The sequence below is a fragment of the Microcebus murinus genome, chromosome 4, assembly GCF_040939455.1.
Source record: "Microcebus murinus isolate Inina chromosome 4, M.murinus_Inina_mat1.0, whole genome shotgun sequence".
NCBI classification, from domain to species: Eukaryota; Metazoa; Chordata; class Mammalia; order Primates; family Cheirogaleidae; genus Microcebus; species Microcebus murinus.
The window spans coordinates 104,538,840-104,564,553 of NC_134107.1; the positions used below are offsets into that span (position 1 = coordinate 104,538,840).

At 37.7% G+C, this 25,714-nt stretch overlaps 1 pseudogene; it reads right to left on the reverse strand.

Moving 5' to 3' along the window:
* Positions 1–419: 419 nt before the first annotated feature.
* LOC105881623 (RNA-binding protein 4 pseudogene) lies at positions 420–1,167 on the reverse strand (annotated as a pseudogene).
* Positions 1,168–25,714: the final 24,547 nt, after the last annotated feature.

Sequence of the window (25,714 nt, forward strand, 5' to 3'; positions counted from 1 at the left end):
AAAAAAAAAAAAAAAAAAGCCAGGTTTGTAAATCAGAGTACATGTAGTGACAGAGATATGGAATTCCTTTTGGCCTTTTCTGAGATATGACTATCTGACCTGTTTCCTGGAGTGAAACATGGAAAGTTCACATCGATTGCTTGCTCTCTCCCCAATTTGACTCAATTGGCGGTTCTTCAGTATGGTAGTTGTCAGCCTTAGATTTCAAATTTATTAGCTTTTTACTTTTTTGGGTTTTTTTTTTTCTAAGTTGAAAAACCATTTATTTCACTGGAAAGAAAAAAGTGATTCAACTCTATATAGGTCTAGCCTTTGGGCCAAAAAGAGACCCGGAAGCAGTGAGACTCTCACCAAGGTCATCCCCAAATCCAAAACCCACTGGAGGCAGGAAGCAGGGAGGAGGTAGCTCAGCCCCTACCACAATTTCTGCACACAATGAGGCCTGCTGGGAGAATAGAACATGAATGGGAGGCTACAGAAGTACTGAAGGATAGGAAGAATAGGAAAATGGGCAGTAAAGGAAAGGAAGAGAAGGTCCGAACTCAGCAAGGTAAATTAAGGTCCATGGTTCCTGAGGGACTGAATGCACAGAGCCGAAAACGTCCCGGAGATGGGGTACCACGAAGGGTGTATTCTCATGCACAACCGCAGCTCTGAATTTCAGCCTACACACATCCCACCTTGAAACTCTGTGTTATCAAGGCCCCTCATGGCCTCCACTGCACCCTCTGCCCGCTCCATGTGTACGAAGGCATAATCTTTGACGATGTCACATTCAATGACTGGACCATACTCCTCAAACTTGGCCCGAAGCTCCTTGTTGGTGCAGGTGGGACTGATGTTGCCCACATGCAACTTTGTTGAGGTTTTGCTCTTATTCTTGCTGGCTTCCACGTTGATGTTCACCCCATGAAGCTTGTAGTGGTACAGGTTGCATATGGCATCCTCAGCTGCAGTTTTGTCTTCTATGTGCACAAAGCCATAGTTCTTAATGATGTCACATTCCAGCACCTTCCCATACTGCTCGAAGAGTGAGCGGATCTCCTGTTCTGTGGCCTCCTGAGGCAGGTTTCCAATAAACAGCTTCACCATTTTGACAAGAGCCCGCACGGAAATCAGCAGGGGCTCCTCCTTGCCGCGTGGACACTTCTGACAAAACGCTAAAATGGCGGCAGCCGCCCTTTTTTGGGTTTTTTAAAGTAACTATTATAGTAACTGGGTAGGAGAGATTGTTTCTTAAGCTGCTAGCCTGATGGCATTTTAAACTGATCACGCATGACCTAGAGTTCCCTGAAATTTACCAAGATGTAACACACCATTTTCAATGGTCTTCATCCCTTCCAAAGATCTGAGCTTCCAATATCATTTCACTTTCTCCTGAGCAACTTCTGTTAACATTTTCTTTGTAGAATAGGTGTGTTGGCAGTAAATTCTTAGTTTTGTTTTTTAATCTATTTCACCTTCATTTTTTAGGAATGTTTTTGCTGGTTATTGTATTCTATATTGAAAGTTGTTGCTTTCAACACTTTAAAGATGCTCCACTGTCTCCTGACCTTCAAATTTTGCAATGAAAATCTGCAATAATTCAAATCATCATTCTCTTATTTATAACGCATTGTTCTTCTCTGTCTGCTTTTAAGATTTTTCTCTTATCTTTGATGTATAATAATTATCTATAACATGACTAGGTACAATTTTTTCCATCTCATCCTGTCTGGGGTTATCTGAGCTTATTCCAATCTGTACATTTATGTCTTTCACCAAATTTGAGAGGTTTTTATATACATTATAACCACAAATATTTCTTCTTCCCCTTTTCATCTTTCTTTTTTCTGAGAGTCCAATTACATGTATGGCATACATTTTGATATTTTCCCACAAGTCCCTGATGCATTTCTCATTTAAAAAAAAACTTTGTTTCCTCTCTTCATCAGATTAGAAAATTTGTATTGATGTATCTTCAAATTTACTGGCTACTGTTTCACTTCCATTCTGCAAGAAAGACCAATATCTTTTTTTTAAGACACTGTAGTTTTCAGTTCTAGAATTTCTATCTGGCCATTTTAAAATATTTTCTACTTCTTTGCTGATATTTCCTATCTTTCCATTAATTTCAATTGGATTTTCATTTTATGAAAACAGCTTTAAACATCTTTTCTAGTAATTTTACATATAGGTCATCTCAGGATAGGTCACTATTGATTTACCTTTTTTCTTTCCTTGTTCTTCAGATGTCAGGAAATTTTAGATTATACTCTGGACATTACAAACTTTGGTTTTGGAGACTATATTTTGTTATATTTCCAAGAGTGTTGATGTTTTTTGCTTTAGCAAGCAACTAACTTTATTAGCTCAAGCTACAAAATACAATCCATCTCTGGTGGGCAGCAGTTCAGTATAATTCTTTTGGTCTTAGCTTTAAGCTGCAAGTCTATCCTAAGCATGTGAGGGTGTAGCAGAGACTTGGGCAGTGTCTATATACAGAATTTATAGCTTCTCTTCTCTGACATGTTCTTTTATGAGATTTTCCACCTCATGTTGTACATAGCTGTGGTTGACTCAGACTATGTACTCTGGTTCTTCAGCCCAGAAAGATTAAGAATTTGTGTCAGTTTGAGTTGCCCTACACCATGATGTGATTGCCTCTTGCCCTCATAGGGAAGCCCTAAAACCAGGAAACTCACCCACTGCTGGTGCCTTCTTCCAAGTTTTAACTCCTATTCAAAGTCTGCCAACTTTTGTTCATTCTCCATAACCCTCAGGTAGATTTTGGAGTTTACAGTTGTTATTTGTAGGGTGGTCAATCTGTTAAGACTCTACTCTGCCATACCAGAGGAGAGGCAGAACTCAATACTTTACTTTTTAAAAAAAAACAAACTTAATTTTGAAATAATTTTAGATTTCCAGAAAACTTACAAAGATAATACAGACACCCCTTGTATACTTGTCCCCCAGTTTAATTTCTTGTAATGTTATCCTTTTACATATCATGCTCTACCTGTTAAAACTAAGAAATCAAAACTGGTACATTACTAACTAAGCTCTTGACTTTATTCAGATATCTCTGATTTTTCCATTAAAAGCCTTTTCCTGTTCAAGGAGCCAATCCAGAATACCGCACTATATTGAATTATCTTGTCTCCTTACTAATGGATCTCTAACAGTTTCTCAGTCTTTCCTTGTTTTTGTTTCTTGGCTTTGAGAGCTTTGAGGAGTTCTGGTCCAGTATCCTGTACAATGTCTCTCATTTTGTGTGAATTGGAAGTTTTTCTCATGATTAGACAGGAATTACAGGGTTTTTAGGGAAAAAGACCACAGAGTAGAACTGCTCTTATCATCATGTTATATAAAGGAGTACATAATATCCACATGACATCCCTGCTAATATTAACCTTGTTCACTTGGTTAGAGAACCATAGTTTGAGCAATACACTATTACACACACACACACACACACACACACACAAGTTGTTTTCACATTTTGCCCTATTCTTATAAAGAAGCTTCTTGGAAATTCTTTGATTAAAAACATCATGTAGTTACCCCCCTCACTTGAAATCATTTTCCTTCACCTGTAACTCTAAGGAGATTAAGCAATAAGAAATGATAATACCTACAGAAATCTGTCATGGAAAAGAAGACATACAGAGAAAGATATAAAGCCATGTTCCTTCCAAATAAGTCTTAAAATCTGTGGTCAGCCAATAATGCATAGTAGAATTTAATGGTATGCCTATCTTTTAATAGAGATTAACAGCTTGGAAAATTTTAGTTAACCGGCTTTAGGATGATGCCTGAGGAGTTTGGTGGTGGTAGAAAGAGAAGCAGAATGAAAAGCATCATGTGCATGTAATGGACACTAAATCTTTAAGAATAAAACTAATACTGGAGTTGGAGCACAGTTCTTCAAAAGCACAGGTATAAGTTTGGTATGCATTCCCTGAACTGTAAAGTGCCAATTAAGCATGTTCAGCATAAGAGGACAAAAATTCTTTATTCATACATTCTCCAACCCCATCCTTACCTACAAGTAACTCTTGGAAATCAAAATGTATTCCTTAAAATATTGTTTGCTCTTGATTGTCATATCTCTATAGATACTAAACCAAAACCTGACACACAATTCAAGCAACCCAGTATTGCAGGACATTAGTTTTATTTGTATGAGGATAAACTACTCGTTTAGAAAACTTTGGAGTATAAACCACTTATCCAAACTTATTTGGACTATTTTATAAAATTTGCTTCAGTAAGGTCATTTCAGTAGTTTGAAAAGGTTGATAAGATTTGAAAGCTCAATATGTAAAACAAATAAGTCCCTAGACATTAGGAAAAGGGATATTGGAGAGGGAGTCCTAAAGATCTGACCACCAGTCTATTCTCCTTCCATATTCCTGGAAGTTCTCACCCCCCCACACCAGCTGTTCCAGTAGAGCCTCTTTAAAACTCACTCATCAAACCAATGTAAATGACTTCAAGAATTCCCAATAGTTACTATTAATTTTCACAGGTTTTAATAAAAAGCTCTTTGGGAGAAACATAAGGCACACAAGCATCTTGGTTGGGTATATGTGTCCAAAGATGAGTTGCTGACTTCAGAAACAATCAGAATAAAATATTTACCTTCTAATAATTTGGGGGAAAAAATTACTTAAATTTTTTCTCTTATCCCAGAAATTACCATAGTAGCTAAACAAGGTAAATACAGGACAAGCTGTCATTCTTACCTGAAAGTGGCCACAAAGTTCTGAGTGGGCCAGCCCAAGACAAAGGATTTCATAGCACTGCCCTTGCCATCTCCCACTTCATTGACACAGCTTGCTGTCCACATGTCAGATAATTTAATCTTGTATTTCATCTTCAAGTTATTCTTATGCCTAGAAAGATAAAAATCAAAAAGGACCTCTTGTTATTTTGTTTCTTAAATTGTATGGGAGATTCTGTACTTGTGATAAACATCTTATTCATTGTTTCTATCTTCAGTGACACAGTGAATTACAACATAGTAGGCTACCTTGAACCAAGAAAGCCTTTAAGACATCTGGTAAAGCATTTATTCCTCATGTCTGCATGTATGGCAGTAAATAGCCATAAACTGCCATTTTACTTTTCTATACATTAAGCGTTGCATTTGGATCAAAAGCCTACTTTTAAATCTATTGCTGTTATAAAAAATTAATTCATTTATTATTTATAATTTGCTTATTTACAAAAAGACTGGAGTGGCTGAACACAAAAAGTATACAGGATAGTATACAAAAAGTATACAGGATAGTAACTATTGGGAATTCTTGAAGTCATTTACGTTGGTTTGATGAGTGAGTTTTAAAGGGGCTCTACTGGAACAGCTGGTGGGGGGGGTGAGAACTTCCAGGAATATTAAGATGTTTATAAAATTTCCATTTTAAGAGAGATGCACTGAAAAAACCTGGAATAAACTAGAGGAATTTATAATACATTTTCAACTGAGTGGTTATGAGATTTTCTAGTCTTTAGAAGCATAGATTATTTTAAATTTCCTTTCCTAAGATTCTGTTCAACCATTTTCCCTTATATTCTGGCTAAAACCAAAGAACCGTAGCCTAAAAAAAACCTAAAAGAGAGTAGGGTTGACACAATTAATGTTTATCACTGGGGACCCAGAGGTGATCTGCTTTTAGTCAGCAGTAAAGTTCCTTTTTGACAATTTCTTCCTACTATCCCTTAGAACCCTGGTATGGGTTCTATCATATCTCTTAATCCATCATATCTCTTGAGCTAACTGACAGATTTATTGTTCAGATGGAGCTGAGATTTAAATGGAAGAAACTGAGTAGGATAGAGAGAATGCCCAGAAAAACTTGGGTCATTTCTACCGTTCAGAACCATTAGTGGAAAAGCTAAAATAAAATCAAAGATACCTCATGCATCCCTAAAACTCCTCTTATTCATGGAATAGTAAGGCTAAAACTCTTAAGTAGGATTTATAAGATGAAAAAGAAATTACAAGAAATACGCATGAAGGACAACCTAGATTCAAAGACTCATCTATGCTTCTCACGGGGCGCACTGAATTTAAGTGTAATAGAAAAGTGCCTTGTGGCAAAATGGCTTCTTTCTGTATTTTATTTCAATTTTTTTTACCCTATTGCTAAAAATCATTAGATTTTTTTATGAAACAGATTCAATTACAGACTGAATCTTATTTTGTCATGCCAATTATTTAGGTAATATAAAACTAAGACTAGGCCGGGCGCTGTGGCTCACGCCTGTAATCCTAGCTCTTGGGAGGCCGAGGCGGGCGGATTGCTCAAGGTCAGGAGTTCAAAACCAGCCTGAGCAAGAGCGAGACCCCGTCTCTACTATAAATAGAAAGAAATTAATTGGCCAACTGATATATATATGTAAAAAATTAGCCGGGCATGGTGGCGCATGCCTGTAGTCCCAGCTATTCGGGAGGCTGAGGCAGAAGGATCACTCAAGCCCAGGAGTTTGAGGTTGCTGTGAGCTAGGCTGACGCCACGGCACTCACTCTAGCCTGGACAACAAAGTGAGACTCTGTCTCAAAAAAAAAAAAAAAAAAAAAAAAAAAAAAAAAAAAAAAACTAAGACTAAAAGTCTTTTTTTTTTTTTTGAGACAGAGTCTCACTTTGTTGCCCAGGCTAGAGTGAATGCCATGATGTCAGCCTAGCTCACAACAACCTCAAATTCCTGGGCTCAAGCAATCCTGCTGCCTCAGCCTCCCAAGTAGCTGAGACTACAGGCATGCGCCACCATGCTCGGATAATTTTTTCTATATATATTAGTTGGCCAATTAATTTCTTTCTATTTATAGTAGAGATGGGGTCTGGCTCTTGCTCAGGCTGGTTTCGAACTCCTGACCTTGAGCAATCCGCCCGCCTCAGCCTCCCAGAGTGCTAGGATTACAGGGGTGAGCCACTGCACCCGGTCAGGACTAAAAATCTTTTGGAAGGAAAAGTATGTTTGTTTTCATATACTTTGTGTTTTCTAATGCAGATCTCTACCTACATTGGATACTTCAGATACCATGTGGACACATCCCCATATACTGGCCTGGAAAAAAAGGTCATCCCAAAGATCCTTTCCTAGATCAATAAAGTGCCACCCCAGATGCCCAAAGCAAGGAATTGTCTACAGGTATGAACAATGACTTCCATTCCCCTATACTAAAAGTAATAGCTAATATTTATTGAGAATTTACCATGTACCAGTCATTGTTGTAAATACTTAACACATATTATTTACTTTAAAACTCAAACATTTTATAAATGAGGAAACGGAGTCACAGAGGGATTAACTTGCCAAAAGTCAAACAGCTTAAGAGGCAGAGCTAGACTCTGACCTTGGGCAGTGGTGGCTCCTGAGCTTATTTGTGCTCATAGCCACTGTGCATCCATAAAAAGCCTTGGATATTGCCATTCTAATGAAGCATCTTGATGAAAGTATCTTTCCATGAAGTTCCCTTCGGCTTTTCTCTTTGGCCTACTTTTTCTTAAATCTCTCCAGAGCTACAAGGCTTTCTCATGGGGCTATTTGTTTATAGTGGAGGTTAAAGGATAAAAATTATGACCATTTATATATATAAAACTAGGATAGGCTTGAAAATATGTAAAAACAAGTATTCCAAAAAGTTGTATGTTGAAATGTACCACCCTGGGATCACAGTGTACTTCTTCAGATTTTTCACTCTCAATCTCCTATAGTATTATAATATAGAAATTTTTTTAAAAAAAATCTAATGTGAACTGGCTCCAGTGGAATGACTATTTCTAATAATATTAGACCAACAGAAATTAAAAAGTATAAAGCTAATATGAACTGACTAAAAAAAAATTTTTAAACCTTAAAAATAAATTCTTTATTTATACAATGTAGTCCCTTAGTACAAATTTATTAACGTGACAGATATAGTTTCCTTTCCTATTCTCCTATCTTCATACTGGAAGGAATTCCAGTAAATTATTGAAATACACAGGATTCTAGGGAGACTTTTTTCCCATTCTGAGATAGAGATGTCATATTAAATATGTTTTTGGGTAGAGATCATTATATATTCCATGAGTATCTAATGGCAATTCTATTGTAAATGAGCTTATTTAATTTCATCTTTTTCACCTTAAAGAACTCAGTATTATTTACTAATTGCTTATTCTCATAAAAGATGAAAACAGTGATATCTTAGGAGGTTGTTAGGTAAGCACAGTTATTTCCTTTTTGTAAATTCCATATAGGTGCCCTATCAGCTACTAACTTCTTTCTAAATAATGTAATGCTTGTAAAAAGATATCTTATTTTTATAAATGAAAGCCATAATTTTATTAGAAAAATAACTTATCTTCTTAATGAATATAAAAGTTGTTCCCAAGGCCCTATCCAGCTTTAATATTTTCCTATGTTAGTATGGAAAAGAATAACCATAAATTCAAAACAATTTTCAGCTAACACTGTCAACATCCAGCACAAAACAGAGCAAATATAATACTTTAGCCAATAAAAGAGTACATTTAACACTCTTTCTATTATTGCTCTTACTAAAATTCCCTTAATTTGACTGAATAAATATGTGACAGCTTGTCAATTATTTATCCCACTTCAGTTTACTTGTGTAGGCCTAACGCAAGGACTGAAAGCAGTTTCCAAATGAACCCTAAAGATGAGCTGACATAATATGGAACTGATGTCTCCCCGTTTTTCCATGGCTAAATACGAAGACCAAGCACTGGTCTCAGAGTATTTCAACAAATTAATTGATCTAGGTACCACTTGATTCTTTATTCAGGAGTAACTAGTGACACAGGTTTGCTATTTCAAGAAGCTATTTCATTTTGGTTGCTGTTTATATTGGGAAAAAAATTAAGTTCTTTCATATTAATAAGGATCTGTGAATTATCTAAATGTTTGCTATGAGAATGATCATGTAATACATTCCTAAAAAATTGTCTAAATTGTTGTAAGGTAGCAGGATTTAATCATCATCATCTCTTCAAATATCTACCTTCCTTTCTTTCTATCTTAAGGATCCTGGGTTTATGCCAAAAACATAAAAAATAACATAGATCACCCAAACTTTTAAATATCTTCAATGGATGTACAAAGTATTTAAAATAATCTTCCATGAATTGAAGCTCATAAAATAACAGCATTTATATCAATTGATATAAATGTTGTCATTTCATAAAAACATTAGAGTTATGTTAGAGTTAACTCTAACTTATTAGAGTTATTAGAGTTTCCAACACAGTTATGTGGGGAAAAATGGTGTAACCCTGTATAAGGGACAATTAAAATAAAAAGCTATAAAAGTAGACAATGGGCACAAATTTTGCCAATATATCTAAAAAACAGCAATGTCTGTATCTCCTCTTACCTGTCATTTCCTCAGCTAGAGCCCTCGTTATCTCCATCAGGACGACTAATAACTTACTATCTAGTCTCCTTGCTTCCTATTGCAATTTTCTAATGGTAATACAATTGTCTTTATATAAAATGTTTTTAGCAAAATATAGGTTACATAAAAATCACTTAGATGTGAACAGAATATGGAACAATAAATAATTTAAGGCGAAAAAACAAAGGTTCTCTAAATATTACCATAACTGCTAAGGAAAAAAAAATCCAAAAAGAAGGAAAATACCTTCTTCCCTAAGAGTTGAATGCATGTTACAAGTAAGTACCCTTAAGGTCCTAAAGTTCAGGAAATTGGTTGTTATCTGCATATCTACCTCCAGGCTAAGCTTTGCACCTAATGAGTACAATGTGGTAAGGAAGACAGAAAGAGCCAGCCTTTGGAATTAACATCTATATTCAAACCCCAGCTCTGCCATTTCCTAGTCTATGGCAAACCTCCCTGAGTCTCAGTGTTCAACATCTAAAACAACTCTTACCTTGGTGGGGGAGGGGAGGAGTTTGCTAGGAAAATTAAATGAGACCTTTGTGATTCTCCTAATACCTAGCATACATAATATAACCCATAAAATAATTTTTAAATGAACAAATTTTTTTAAAAAAATAATGATTTGTGCATCTGGTAACATCTTCCCTACTTAGATCTTCATGTGGACTTGTTCGAGTGCAAAGGTTTAGACCAAAAATATAAACAAAAAAGAGTAAACAAACAAACAAAAAACACTTTTCTTTCACTGTATTACTCAAAACATCATATCCACATCCAAAACTACATTTGTAGATATCACTTCTATTGAAAATATTCTGAAACTGTTTCATTATCTTTATGTTGCCTTTAACTTGAAAAGTTCACTAAGCCTTCTATACCATTTCTTCCTAAATCACTATTTAGTTGGAACCTTCTACTCATCACAAAGAAAATACTCATTTAATGGTAAAAAAAATATATATGGTTGAAGACACTTCTATGAAATCCATTATAAAAGAGTTAAGTAATACAGGCAGCAGACCACATATTGGTTAAAAGAATGGACTTTGTAATAAGATAAATCTAGGTTCAATGGTAGCTTCAACTAATTACTCTGTGACCTTGAGGAAGACACTTAATTTCTCTCAATATGATTTTTTTTTTTAGACTAGACACGTGCAGTAATGAGAATATCAATTTCTTTTCTAAAATGAGGAAAATAAGTACCCACCTCATAGAATAGTTTTAAGGGTTAAAGTTTTAGAAGAATACCTAAAATACAATAACATCCCAATAAACACTTAGTTTCTTTTGTTATTAATAGCACTCAGATCAAATATAGTGTTTTGGAAAATTATTTACCCTTGCCCATGTCTCATTTATAGCACTGAGTAACTTAGGTGTGTGAGTGCAGGTAAGAGAAAAAAGTGTTTTTTCTAGTGACTAAAAATCTCCTTCATGATTACAGCTCTTAACATGTTATAAAAAAAAAAAAAAAAATCTCCTTCATGAGATTGGATTTGTTAAAATACTTTTATCTTTCCTGATGTTTCATACATAAGGACAATGGGAAACAGACAGTAGCAGCCACCATGTTCTAGGCTGAGTATTAAGTGCACTGGATTTAGTGTTGAGCAGAAAGTGAATCCTCTTGGGTACCTCTAAGGTATGTTCCAGACATGTCTGTATCTTCCTCTTACCTGTCATTTCCTCAGATAGAGCCCTCGTTTATCTCCATCAGGACGACTAATAACTTACTATCTAGTCTCCTTGCTTCCTCTCTTGCCTGCCTTCCAATGTACTATCTAACTAGCATGAGCCAGAATTGTATTTTTTTAAAAAAAGAATCACACTCTACCACTCCTCCAATTAAAACCCTTCAGAATAAAATCCAAAGTCTTTATGATAGCCTTTGTGGTACTAAGCCTCCAAGATTGTCCCCATGATCCTTAGTTCCTGATATTCATACAGTGCGTAGTTCCCTTCCATGCTGTGCCAAGGTTCCCCTATGTGGCCAATCACATATGTCAGAAATGATGGCACACTACTTCCAAAATATATATTGTGGTTTCTATTTTGGGTGCTATTTCAATGGCCTATTCTCTCTGACTCTGTTGGGATCTTTCACTTCAAAAGAAGCAACTGCCATTATGAGTAGTCCTGTGGAGAGACCCTCGTGGAGAGGAAGCCTTTGGAGAACAGCCATGAGGAACTACAGCTGCCAGCACCCATAGGAGTGAGCTTGGAAGTGGTTTCTTGGGTTGTACTTGAGCCCTGAGATAACTGGTACCCTGCCCAACAAGCTACAGAGCCCTCATGAAGGCTCCTGAGCCAGAACCACCCAGTGAAACACTCCCAGATTCCTCATTCAGAGAAAATGTAGATGTTTACAGTTTTAAGCTGTTATGTGTTGGAGTAATTTGTTGCACAGCAATAGATAATTAATACAGTCTACAAGGTCCTGACGACTAACCTTTGTCTACATCACAAATCATAATTCCTATCACTTTCCTTTGCTCATTAGGCCCCAGTTACACAGGCCTTCCTTGAACTCCTCTAAGGGCCAAGCTTCCCCACCACCTTTGTACCCGTTCCCTCTACCGAGAACGCACATGGTCCCAATATTTATCTAAATGGCTGGTTGCTTTTTATCCTTCAATGATTTTTCCCCCTGACTACACCTACCTAACATATACCCCATCTTCTACTTCACCCACCACCCCATTTTCTTCACAGCACTAATCACAATCTGTCCTTTTCCTCCCTACACACGAAGGTAAGCTCCCATATTAGAATGTAAGCTACCAAAGAGCAGGGACTATACCCATCACATCCTTCATTACATTTCCACATTTATTCAGGGCATGGCACGGGACCTAACCCTAAATGGACATTTGTTGTATGAATAAAAAATGGAAACTTTATTTTTCAACAAAAAGAAACAAACAAAATACTCACTTCACATATTAGGTATAGTAACAGAGGCCAGGCATTCTTACAATAATCACTGAGTAGAAACAGTATTTTTTTTAGTAGAAATGAATTTTATAATGATAACCAGGGGAAAGTGTGCAGTCCACTTACTTGCTTTTGGCCACAACAAGCATATCATTGAATAAAAAAATATGGCGCTCCTGCCTCTGCACGCCTGTTCTGAGCTCCACCAGGCCGTCAATCAGCAGAGTCCTACTGGAGCAGGCAAATGCCGTCAAAAATGCACAGGTTTTCATGGCAGCAGAAGGTCTTTCCCTGTAATAGGATGATCAAGTTCCACAGATCATCAGTCAAATGATCAAATATAGGACCAAGTTTTTATAAAATTATAGCTTAAAGTTGGTCAATAAATATAAAACTCTGTAACTTTTTAATACAATGGCAGTGTCTTCCCCAGTGTATTCTCCACACAGCAGTCTTCAACACCTCATTATGAAAATTTTGAAACAAAAAGCAAAGTTGAAATAGTTTTATGATAGACACATGTATGTATACTTCAACATAGATTTTACCATTAATATTTTACTGTGCCTGCTTTATTATATATGTATCCAACTATCTATCCTTCTATTTATTGATTCATTCATTCATTTATTTATTTAGAAACAGGGTCTTGCTGTGTCACCCAGGCTGAAGTGCAGTGATGTGGTCATAGTTCATGGTAACCTCCAACTCATGGGATCAAGCGATCCTCCTGCTTCAGCCACCTGAGTAGCTGGGACTACAAGCATGTGCCATCACACTCAGCTATTTTATTTATTTATTTATTATTTTTGTAGAGATGTGGTCCTGCTATGCTAACCAGACTGGTATTGAACTCCTGGCCTTAAGATATCCTTCTGCCTTGGCCTCCCAAAGGTCTAGGGTTACAGGCATGGCCACCACACCGGGTCTATTTATCAGTCTATTTTGTTTTTGGCATTTCAGTGTAAACTGCATACAGCAGTACATATTCCCCCTAAACACTTCAGCATGCATATCATTAACTAGAGTTCAATATTTAGATTTTTCTTTTGATATAAAATTTATACACAAAATGCACAAATATACAAGTCCTAGGTGTATAGTCACTGACCTTTTTTTCCTAAAGCCCTTTTTAAACCATCATATTCACTAACTTTTGACAAATGTATTCACCTGTGTAACCTAAGCCCCTATCAAGATATAGGAAATTATCATCACTCAAAAAAATTCTCCCTTCTGGTTATTATCTAAATTAGGAAAATATAGTTTCTATGGATTGACCCCTGGGTTATTTCTTGATTGAAGGCTGAGGTCTGTTAGTTCAAAAGCTCACTGGTGCCAAATTTTTACATACCCAATCATTTGAAAAATAGCCCACACAAGAAGATTTTTAGCCACTAACAGCCTGTCTGTTTTGCATACTCCATAAAACTAGATCCAGCATCTGCTGGCCACTGATAAGAGAGAACTTGTGGTTATGAGACCCCAAGCTGCTACTGTCCCTTACCGTTCTCTGACCCAGACATTCCTCACTCCTGAGCAACATCACCTGGACATGTACTCTCCAGAGACACTGTCTCTGATTCTCCTCTCATCCAGAATTCTCTAGCCCTCTTCCCGTTAGATGGTGGTTTCTACGTCATAAGCCTCTGGACAGTCTCGTGTGGTGAGGGACTTCTTTTCTCATGCAACCTTGTGCCATCAACATCTCCTTTTTGCTTGATCAGTGCCCAAATCCCTCACACTCCTTATACCAGTCAGTCCCCACTCCAACACCCTGGAGGAAACCACTATTCTGATTTCTTTCCCACTGAAGGTTTTCCCATCTCAAAAAACAAAATGAACCTCAGCCTCTACCTTATACCGTAAGCCAAAAATAATTTGAGATAGATCATCAACTTAAATGTAAGAACCAAAATCATAAGTATTTTAATAGAACACATAGGAAACTATCTTTATGACTGAGTGATGGTGAAGGTTGTTCCTGTTCCAGAATTTTATATAAATGGAACTAAAGTATGTACTCTTTTGTGTAAGATGGCTTTTACTCACCATGTTTTTGGAATTCATTTATCAATAATCCATTCCTTTATATTACTGAATAGTATTCAATGTATAAATATACCAGAGTTTATTTATTCTCTTACCGATAGACACTTGGGATGTTTCCAGTTTTAACTGTTATTGAACATTGTACTAGCCTTTGTGTGACCTATGTTTTCATTTCTCTTGGGTAAATATCCCAGAGTGGAATTGTTTGGTCATAGAATACATGTATGTTTAATTTTAGAAAAAAAAAAAAAAAACTAGTTAGTTTTCCAAAGTGGTTGTGCCATTCTACATTCGCTGCAAAACAGTTGGAGAGTCCCAGTTGTTCTGCAACCTTAAAAACATTTGCTGCTGTCAGTCTTTTGCGTTCTAGCCAGTCTAGAGGACATATAGTGGCCTCTCATTAAGATTTTAACTTGTGGTTCTCTGAGTGCTAATTTCTGTCATGTTCTTACTGGCCATTTGTGCATTTTCATTGGTAAAATGTCTTCAAATCTTTTGCTCATTAGTTTTATAAAAATTAATTATGTGTTATTATACAAATGTAATCTACTGTGTTATAGGAATTTTTTATGAATCTCGGACACATTGTGGCAGTATACAGTGCTCTGTCAGTTATGTGTTTGGGAAAATATTGGCTCCCAGTCTCTTACTTTTCTGGTACACTTTCCTCACTGTTTTTGACAAAAGCTTTAAAATTTCATGAAGTTTATTTAATTCATTGATATTTTTCATATAGTACTTAATTTCTGTAACCACTCTATGAAAACTTCTAAGAAATTATCTTTCTAATTAAATTTTCATTAGGCACCTATTAAAAGGAGTTTACGTTTCCTATTCAACCCAATGAGTAAAGCATATGTCTTTTGGGGATAGATCAGAAAGAGTATTGATCAGAGAGAACTTGCTGAGAGCTTACTGGGAAGAAAGTCACCTAAGTATTTTGATAAGTTTCATTAAATGGAATTTGAATATAGAATCTATTGTGGCACTAAAAATCTTTCATCCCTCATATAGATTTTATGTTAAATTAGCATATCATTCACAAAAATGTCATAGTTGTAGGTATACCCTCACTTTAAATACAGATGAAGACTTCACTTTACATAAAAGGATTCACAGAAAGTGAAGGAAGTCACTTAGAAGAAAGTCATCACAGGATTCATTTGAACACAAAAAATATGAGTTAAAAATGCCATTTAAAAATGAGTGAATAAATTAATATTGACTATCTATTAAATTTCTACACATTATGAAAGACCCTTACAATGTCCACTGAAATGCTAATTAGGCACAATTAGTGAAGATGGCCACTTTATTACATATTTGGCCTTTTTTCCCACTTCAAATTTTACTAATTTAACCAATAATATCTAAAAGAAACCAATATTCCATTTTTTATAATCTCAATCTGATTATCTTCCTTTATATCTAAAACTGGTGAGAAAAATGACCTGATTCATGCACAGGCATCACCCTATGATAAAAAATATGCAGTATTTTGTGTACAACAACATTCATTTTTCAGTATTCTGATTTCTAATTGTTTCTACAAATACACTTTGATAAAATGTGAAACCCGCATATTTGTGTACTATGTGATGTAAGATTCACTATTGAATCAGTTTTAAACCAAGCTTATGCACCAGTTCTAAAAGGTAGTAAGATTCCCACAAAGAAGAGGTCTTATTAAATAACCTCAGGACAGCAGTCATGTTTTCTATGACTAAACAGAGAATGCTGGTGCTAAAGGAAAACAAAAAACACTCACACATGAAAAATGTGATCTGAAAACTCTTCATCTAATATAAAGTTCCAAGCACATATCAGATGTGTAGCACAAAGCTTTGCACTTACGTGCTGGTTCTAGGCTGTTCTTGCACGGCTTTATCTGGGAGAAGAGATGGAATACTCCTCCTTCTTTCTACTAATGCTTTCATTTTCTGTTGAGGAAACATAAATAAATGAAGACCACACAATTCATAAAGTAAATGTTGATTTTCAATCCAATTAAAGTTTTGTATTGCTCATCTCTGCCTGTCAAGGAACCTACAATTTCATGCAGATAAAACTATAACATCTAAAATAGAAAAAATTGGATAGTAAGTGTAAAAAGGTGGTATAGGCAGTAAGTGTTTTTTCTTTTTTTCTTTTTATGGTCAAAGAATAGAGAGGTTAAATGCTGATCAGAGGATTTGGGAAAGAGACCATCATCATCATTATTATTGCTGTTTACATGAACAGCCCTACGCTCAAGGCTGGATATGGATTCTCTTATTTAAACCCCGAAGTGTCTCAGAGTAGGCACCACCCTAATTCCTACGCAGGAGAGGTTCCAAACTGGCCTTCAACGAAAGACAATTAAAGGGGAGGAAAACAGTTAAAGCAAAGGCACAGAGACTAGTTCTCACATAAAAATTTAATGAACCTTAAAATTTTGTTTTAAATTTAAATGTTTCCACATTTGAGAATCACTCTTTCCAAATAGCTTTCTCTTCTTGCTATAACTTAAAAAGAATCATTTTCTTATGTTTTCCTAAGTTGTATATAAATATAATTCAGGTACTGTTTCCAATGACCTAAAATTTGTGGCAAAATGAGGTTTTATTCCACTTGAATTATTCAGGTAATTACTCTCTAAATTCAATCTTATATAATTAACACCTCTAAAAACAGCCTCTAGAGATACATGATTAAACTAACAATATAATCACAAACAGCCATGAGTGGAGTTTAGACTGTCTCACCAAAGTCATTCTTCCTACTATAGCCTCTCACCTTATCCTGGCCAGAGTTTTCACCCAGTGTCTGGGAGCCTAGGCCAGCCATGCATGGAAAGTGGTTGTTCGACTGGGAACCATGTAAAACTAACTAGCTGGCTCAGTGTCACTATTCCATCACATGATTTATAAAGGCAGTGCTTTATAAGGGTCACCCCGACCACAAGGAAAAAAATGGCCAAATATGAGAATGTCTTATGCTGGGGAGCGGGAGGTGGAAGGACATGGCTACTTCCCACTCCCCAGTAGACAAAAATCCGCACCGCCAACCCTGACCACCACCTCCAAGACCCGGAGTCATGCGGACCTCCGCCCGGGCGCGGGAACCGCCCCCCATTTACGTGGAGCGGGAGCCCCCCTCCCCATTTACACGGAGCGGGAACCCCCTCATTTACGCGGAGCGGCGGCGCCTCAGGCCGGGCGAGGGGCTGACCCGAGGCCGCGGCCCGGCCGCCCACCTGCGTCAGCGCCGGCTGTCCCTCAGGTGCGGACGCCGCCGGCTCTGACGACCTCTGTGCCGGCCCCGCCGAGGGGCAGTGGCGCCCAGGCCACCTCGGGGACCGAGGGCCGAGCGCGGATGGAACCGGGTCCCGCCCCAGCCCGGCGCCCCCCCGCAGGGAGGAGCCGGGCTGCGGATCGCGCGGCTGAAGGAAGCGGCTGGGAGGCTGCGGGGTCTTTCCTAGAGGAAGAAAACAATCCGAACTCTCCACAGGGAGAACTCGAGGGAACGCGAGAAATGCCGGAACGCGAGAAATGCCGGAGCGCCGCGGGAAACCGTGGCGCGGCGGTGGGCAAGTGCGGGAGAATGCGGGAGGTCCTGCAACGGACTCGCGGCCTCGAGCCGTGAGCGTTAAACCCCCGCGTCCTTCGCTTGGCGCGAGGCTGTGGAGAGCGCGGGGGCCGCGGCGGCGGAGGGCACGCGCCCAGCTCAACGGCCGCATCTTTCTGGTGCGGGTCCTCGAGCGATCGGGGACTCTCCCAGGGCGCGCGGGCTGAGGCGGCCGCGTTCAGGCAGGGAAAGGACTCCGCGTGCAGGCAGCGAGACTCTGCTGAGGCCGAGCGCCTCTTTCCCGCTCTCCACACGGGCGCTGGAGGGATCATGGCGGGGACAGCCAGTCAGCGCCTCTGCCCGCCCCACCTCGGGCCCGCCCCTCGGTGCCCCGCCCCTTTCCCCGCCCCCTCGGTGCCCTCCTCTCGCCTTGGCCCTCCTGCCAGCGCTGCGGCGGCGCTGCTGGGTGCTCATCAGGGAGTCTGGTGCATCAGCACAAGCCTGTCCCACCCACCTGCCCACTCAATCCCTTTCCACGCCCGCTCCAGGAAGGCACTGCTGCACGGTGTGCAGGGGAAGAGTGTGGCAACCTGAGCTTGAGAGAAGGAGTTGCAGTGATTGCCGCCTGGCTTTCACCGGACTGCAGAGGGAAACCCACCCCCACCCCCACCCCCGCCCCCAATCCTGAGGCCTGTGGATGTGATTGCACCTTGCAGAGTGCAGCGGTCTGTGCAGCTTTGAAAGCACACAGCCACTCCTGACCTCTTGTGCAATCCAGACGCTAGCCTGTCCACTAACCCTGGCTGGCTTCTGCAGCTCCTGGGCAGCAGCACCTACACACATTTGCACCATGCTATTTTGGTTACCATAACTTTGTAGTATAGTTTGAAATCAGATAATGTGATGCCTCCAGATTTGTTAGTATTGCTTTGGATATTAAGGGTCTTTTTGATCCCATATGAAATTTAAGATTGTTATTTCTAATTCTGTGAAAATGGCATTGGTTGGTATTTGGATGTGAATTGCAATGAATCTATAAATCACTTTGGGCAATATGGACATTTTAACAATATTGATTCTGCAATTCATGAACATGGAATGTTTTTCCATTTATGTCATCAATTATTTCTTTCATCAGTGTTTTGTAGTTCTCCATGTAGAGACCTTTCACCTCCATGGTTAAGTATATGCTTAGGTATTTTGATTTTATTGCAGCTATTATAAATGGTATTGAGTTCTTGATTTGATTCTCAGTTTTACTATTATTAGTATATAGAAATGCTACTGATTTGTGGACACTAATTTTGTAACCAAAGATGTTACTGAATTTATTTATCAAATCTAGGAGTCCTTTGGAGGAGTCTTTAGGGTTTTCTAAATATAAGATCCTATCATCAGCAAAAAGGGATAGTTTGACATCCTTTTATCCCATTTATATGCCATTTATTTCTTTCTCTTACCTGATTCCTCAGGCTAGGCATTCCAGCACTCTGTTGAATACAAGTGGTGAAAGTGAACATCCTTGTCTTGTTCCAGTTCTCAGGGCAAATGCTTTCAACTTTTCTTCATTCAATATGATTTTGGCTGTGGGTTCTTCATATATGCCTTTTATCACCTTAAGGTATGTTCCTTCTATGACTAGTTTGTTAAGGTTTTTCATCATGAATGGGTGCTGTATTTTATCATATGCTTTTTCTGCATCTATTGAAATGATCATATGGTTTTTGTTTTTAATTATCTTTATTTGGTGAATCACATTTATTGATTTGTGTATGTTGAACCATCCTTGCATCCCTGCAATGAAACCCACTGGATCGTGGTGAATTAGTTTTTTTGATGTGCTATTGGATTCAGTTTGCTAGTATTTTCTTAAGAGTTTTTACATCTACGTTCATGAGGGGTATTGATATGTAGTTTTGTTGTTGTTGTTTATTTTCCTGGCTTTGGTGTCAGGGTGATACTGGCTTTGTAGAATGAGTTAGGGAGGATTCCCTCCTTCTCCATGTTATGGAACAGTTTCAGTAGGATAGGTAACATTTCTTTATAGGTCTAGTATAATTCAGCTGTGAATCTGTCTCGTACTGGGGCTTTTTGTTGTTGGGAGATTTTTTATTACTGATTCAATCTCACAACTCATTATTGGTCGATTCAGGATTTCTATTTCTTCTTGATTGAAGCTTGAGCTGTTGTGCATTTCCAGAAATTCATCCATTTCCTTTCAATTTCTAGTTTGTGTGCATAGAAGTGTTCATAGTAGTCCTGGGTGATCCTTTTGTATTTCTGTGGTATCACTTGTAATGTCTCCTTTTTCATTTCTGATTGAGCTTATTTGAATCTTCTCTCTTCTTTTCTTGGTTAATCTAGCTAGTGGTCTCTCAATTTTATTTCTGTTTACAAAGAGCCAACGTTTTGTTTCATTGATTCTCTGTAATTTTGTTTGTTTGTTTGTTTGTTTCAATTTTGTTTAGTTCTGCTCTGATCTTTGATGTTTCTTGTCTTCTGCTAGATTCAGGTTTGGTTTGTTCTCATTTTTCTAGTCTTTGAGGGGTGACATCAGGTTGTTAATTCATGATCATTCTATCTTTTTTACATAGGCTCTTTTTGCTATGAATTTCTCTTTTGGTGTTTTTTTTTTTTTGTATCCCTGAGATTGTGGTAGCTTGTGTCACCATTGTCATTCAATTAAAAAAATATTTTCATGTCCATCTTGATTTTTTCATTAACCCAATGATCATTCAGTGGCAGATTGTTTCATTTTCATATAGTTGTATTGCTTTGAGAGCTTCTCTTAGCATTGATTTCTAGTTTTATTAGATAGTGATCTGAGAAGATACATGGTATGATTTCAATTTTTTAAAATTTGCTGAGTCTTGTTTTGTGACCTATTATATGGTCTGTCTTGGAAAATGCTGCATGTGCTGATGAAAAAAAAAATGTATATTCTGCAGTTTCCGGGTAGAATGTTCTGTAAATATCTTTTAGATTCACTTGTTTTAGAGTCCTAGTTAAGTCCCATAATTCTTTGCTGATTTTCTGCCTGGATGATCTGTCTAGTTCTGTCAGTGGGGTATTTAAGTCCCCCAATTCATGTTGCTGTTTACTTCTTTTCCTATGTCTGGTAGTATTTGTTTTATGAATCTCAGAGCTCTGGTGTTAGGTGCATATTTATTTAGGATTTTTTTAACTTATTTTTGAATTGATTCCTTTATCACTATCTAATGACTATCTTTGTTTTTGGTTTTCTTTACTGTTGTTGATTTAAAGTCTGCCTTATTTGACAAAGAATAGCTACTCCTGCTAATTTTTAGTTTCCATTTGTGTAGAATATTTTTTTCACCCATTTACTTTGAGTCTGTGAAACTTTTTACAATTTAAATGGATTTCTTGGGCACAGCAGACATTTGGGGTTTTTTTTTTTTGTTTTTGTAATCCATTCTGCCAATCTATTTCTTTTAAATGGGGCATTTAGACCATTTACATTCAATGTTAGTATTGTTAAGTGAGATACTGTTTCAGTCATTATGTTGATTGTCATCTATTTGCTTTGTTTTCTCCCTTGTGTTACGATTTTACAAGAGCTGTGAATTTTTACTTTAGAGTGTTTGTTCACTGGTGACTGTTGACTATTCTTTTTGGTGTTTAGGACATTTTGAGCATTTCTTGAAGGGCATGTCTAGTGGTGACAAATTCCCTTAGTGTTTGTTTCTCTGGGAACAATTTTTTTCTCCTTCACTTATGAAATTTAGTTTTGCAGGATACAAAAATCTTGGCTGGTGGTTATTCTGTTTAAGACTAAAGATAAGACCCCAATCCCTTCTGAGGTTTCTGCTGAGAAATCTGCTGTTAGTCTAATGGGTTTTCCTTTGTAAATTATTTGATGCATTTGTATTGCAGCTTACAGAATTTTCTCCTTCAGCTTGACTTTGGCCAGTCTGATGACTGTGTACCTTGAGGATGTCCTGTTTGCAATGAGTCTTCCAGGAGTTTGGTGACTTTCTTGTATCCAGATGTACAAATCTCTAACAAGACCACGGAAGTTTTCCTCCTTTATTTCCTCAAACAGATTTCCCATTCTTTTCATTTCCTTTTCCCTCAGGGATACCTATGATTCTTATATTTGAACATTTTACATAATCCCATATTTCTTGGAGATTTTGTTCACTTCTCTTGATTCTTTTTTCTCTATTTTTGCTGACTGGGTTAATTCAAAACTTTGTCTTAAAGCTCTGAAGTTACTTTTTCTGCTTGGTCTAATTTGTTGTTAAAACTTTCCCCCATGGTTTGAAATTCCCTAAATGACACTTTCATTTCCATAAGTTCCATTTTTGAAAACCATCTATCTCTTTAGTGAATTTTTTATTCATGTCCTGAATTTGTTTTTTGATTTCTTTGTGTTGATATTCAACTTTCTCATCAACCCCATTGAACTTACTTTCGATCCATATTTTGAATTCTATATGTGGCTTTTCAAAAATTTCCTCTTGATTAAAATGCATTGCTGGAGAGCTAGTATTCTAGTTCAAGATGGCTGACTAGAGACATTGGATACCTGCCCTCTCTAACAAGAACCAAAATTATAGGAGAAAATCATACCTTGAACAGAAGAATATCAAGAAGAGAACACTGGAGTGAACACTTCACAGATGTTGAAACAGCCTACTTTTTTCATATTTCCAAAGTTTGTATGCTGATTCCTTCTGATCTGGAACCTCTTTCCTTGGCTCAGCACATATAGATTTTTGATTCTCCTGTTCTCCTCTTCCAGAAACTCTGCTGCTCATTGGAAAAATGGAGAGGTATGCTGCCTTTTGGCTTATGCAGGTAGGTACTCCTCGATGTTGTGGAATAATTTCTGCAGGATAGGCACCAGATCTTCCTTGTAGGTGTGGTAAAATTTGGGTGTCAAACCAGCTGGTCCAGAACTTTTCTTTTTAGGAAGGTTTTTTATTGCTGTTTCAATTTCAGTACTTGATATTGGTCTATTCAGGAATTCTGTTTCTTCCTGGTTGAGCCTAGAGAGGCTGTGTGTTTCTAAGAAATTGTCCATTTCCTCCACATTCTCCAGTTTGTGTGCATAGAGGTTTTTGTAGTATTCATAAATTATATCTTGTATCTCCATGGTATCAGTTGTAATTTCTCCTTTATTGTTCCTGATGGAGCTTATTAGAGATTTTTCTTTTCTGCTTTTCATTAGTCTAGCCAATGGTGTGTCAATTTTGTTTATTTTTTCAAAGAACCAACTTTTTGTTTTATTAATCTTCCATATTGTTTCCCTGTTGTCAATTTCGTTTAGTTCTGATTTGTTCTTAATGATTTCACTTCTTCTGCTGGGTTTGGGGTCGGTCTGTTCTTCTTTTTCCAGCTCTTTGAGATGATTCATTAGGTTGTCTATTTGTGATCTTTTCGACACAGATATAGGCATTATGGAATAGGCATTTGGATATAGGCATTTGGATATCCTTTTGGATATAGGCATTTATGGAAATAAACTTTCCTCTCAGGACTGCTTTAGCTGTGTCCCACAGGTTTTGGTAACTTGTGTCTCCTTTGTCATTTAGTTCGAAGAATCTTTTGATTTCCATATTGATTTCCTCATTTATGAAGTGATCATTCAGCAGAAGGTCATTTCATTTCCATGACTTTGTGTAGAAATGAGGACTCCTGTTAGGATTGATTTCTACATTTATTCCATTGTGGTCTGAAAAGATACATGGTATAATTTCTATTTTTTTAAATTATTTGAGGCATGGTTTGTGTCCTAGGATATGGTCAATCTTAGAGAATGACCCATGAGCTGATGGGAAGAACATATATTCAGTGGTTTGGGGGTATAATGTCCTGTAAATGTCAATCAGGCCCATTTGTTCTAGAGTTCTGTTTAAGTCCATTATTTCTTTGTTGATTTTCTGTTTAGAGGATCTGTCCTGTGCTGTCAGTGGAGTGTAAAATTATCCAACTATTATGGTGTTGTTTTTTATCCATTTGTTTAGATCAAGTAGAATTTTCTTTTTGAATCTGGGTGCACCAAGGTTGGGTGCATATGTATTTAGAATTGTTATGCCTTCTTGTTGAACTGTACCCTTCACCAGTATATAGTGACCTCCTTTATCTTTTATTACTTTTGTTGATTTAAAAACTAAGTTATCTGTAATCAGCACTGCCATGCCAGCCAGCTTTCTTTTGGCTTCCATTTGCTTGAAATATTGTTCTCCATCCCTTTACCTTTAGTCTAATTGCATCCTTGCAAGTTAGATGGGTTTCCTGAAGGCAGCAGATACTTGGCTTGTGTTTTTATATCCATTCGGCCAGTCTATGTGTCTTGAGTGGGGAGTTCAAGCCATTCACATTTATTGAGATAACTGATAGGTGGAGCAGATTTCTGCTCATTATGTTGGGTTGAACTTTGTTGCTTTGTTTTCTCTCTTGAGCCATTGTGGTATCTGGGCTTTGTTCTTTAGCTTTGAGTAGATTTACATTTGTGTTTATTGTGCTGATCCGTGGGTAACACTGTTTTGAGTACTTCTTGTAGGGCTGGTCTTGTCTTGGTGAATTCCCTCAGTCTTTGCTTATCTGAGAATGTCTTGATTTCTTCTTCATATACAAAACTTAGTTTTGCAGGGAATAAGATTCTAGGCTGGGCATTGTTCTGTTTCAGAAGAGTGAGAATGGGGCCCCAGTCTCTCCTTGCTTGTAAAGTCTCATTAGAGAAGTCTGGTGTTATTCGGATTGGCTTTCCTTTGTATGTTATTTGCTTCTTTCGTCTTACAGCTCTTAGAAGGGCCTCTTCAGTTGATATTTTGGTCAGTCTGATGATGTCTGTCTGATGATGTCTGTCTGATGACGTCAGTCATGACATCTTCCTGTTTGCATTGAATCTCCCAGGGGTCCTCTGAGCTTCTTTAACTTGTATATTGAGATTTTGAGCAAGCCTGGGAAATTTTCCTCTATTATATCTTAAAATAGCTTGTCCAACCCTTGAGTGTTGTCTTCTTCCCCTTCTGGTAACTCTATGACCCTCACATTACGTTTCTTCACATAATCCCACATCTCTTGTAGGCTTTGCTCTTTTCTCTTGTTTCTCTGCTCTATCTCTGTGACTGATTTATTTAATTGGAAGGTGTTATCTTCAATCTCCAAGATTCTTTCTTCTGTTTGATCTACCCTGTTCTTGAGACTTTCCACTGTGTTTTGTAGTTCCCTGAATTGATTCTTAATTTCCAGAAGTTTGGTTTAATTTTTCTTCATTGTATCTATTTCTTTAGTGAATTTTTGTTCCAGGTCCTGGAATCTTTTGGGTTTTCTTTGTGTTGGTTATCCAGTTGTTCTTGCAAGTCATTGAATTTTCTTACGATCCACGTTTGAAATTCCTCTTCTGTCATGTTAGTGGTCTCATTTTGGTTCATGTCCATTTCTAAGGGGCTGGTGCTCCTCTTTGGGGGTGTGCTTTCCATTTGGTTCTTCATATTTCCAGAGTTCTTTCTCTGATTTCTTCCCATGTTGATCAGTTGTTGCTTCTTTCCTTTAGGTTTTCATTTGGGTATTCACATGCCTTATTTAGTTTCTGAGCTGGTAGGTGGTGTCTGTGGGTGAGATTTGACCACACCCTGTATAATGAGTCAGTAGGTGCCATGAAAAGGGTGTGCAGAATGTCCTCCCTGTCAGTAAGTGGCGTTTGCTTGGAGGAACAGGCTACATTGTTTTTGTGTCCTGTTATCAGCTCTTGTTCCTCTAGAGAGGCACTTTAGTCCCTCAGGTGGTGGGTGGGGCCCTGGAACTTCCGGGTGT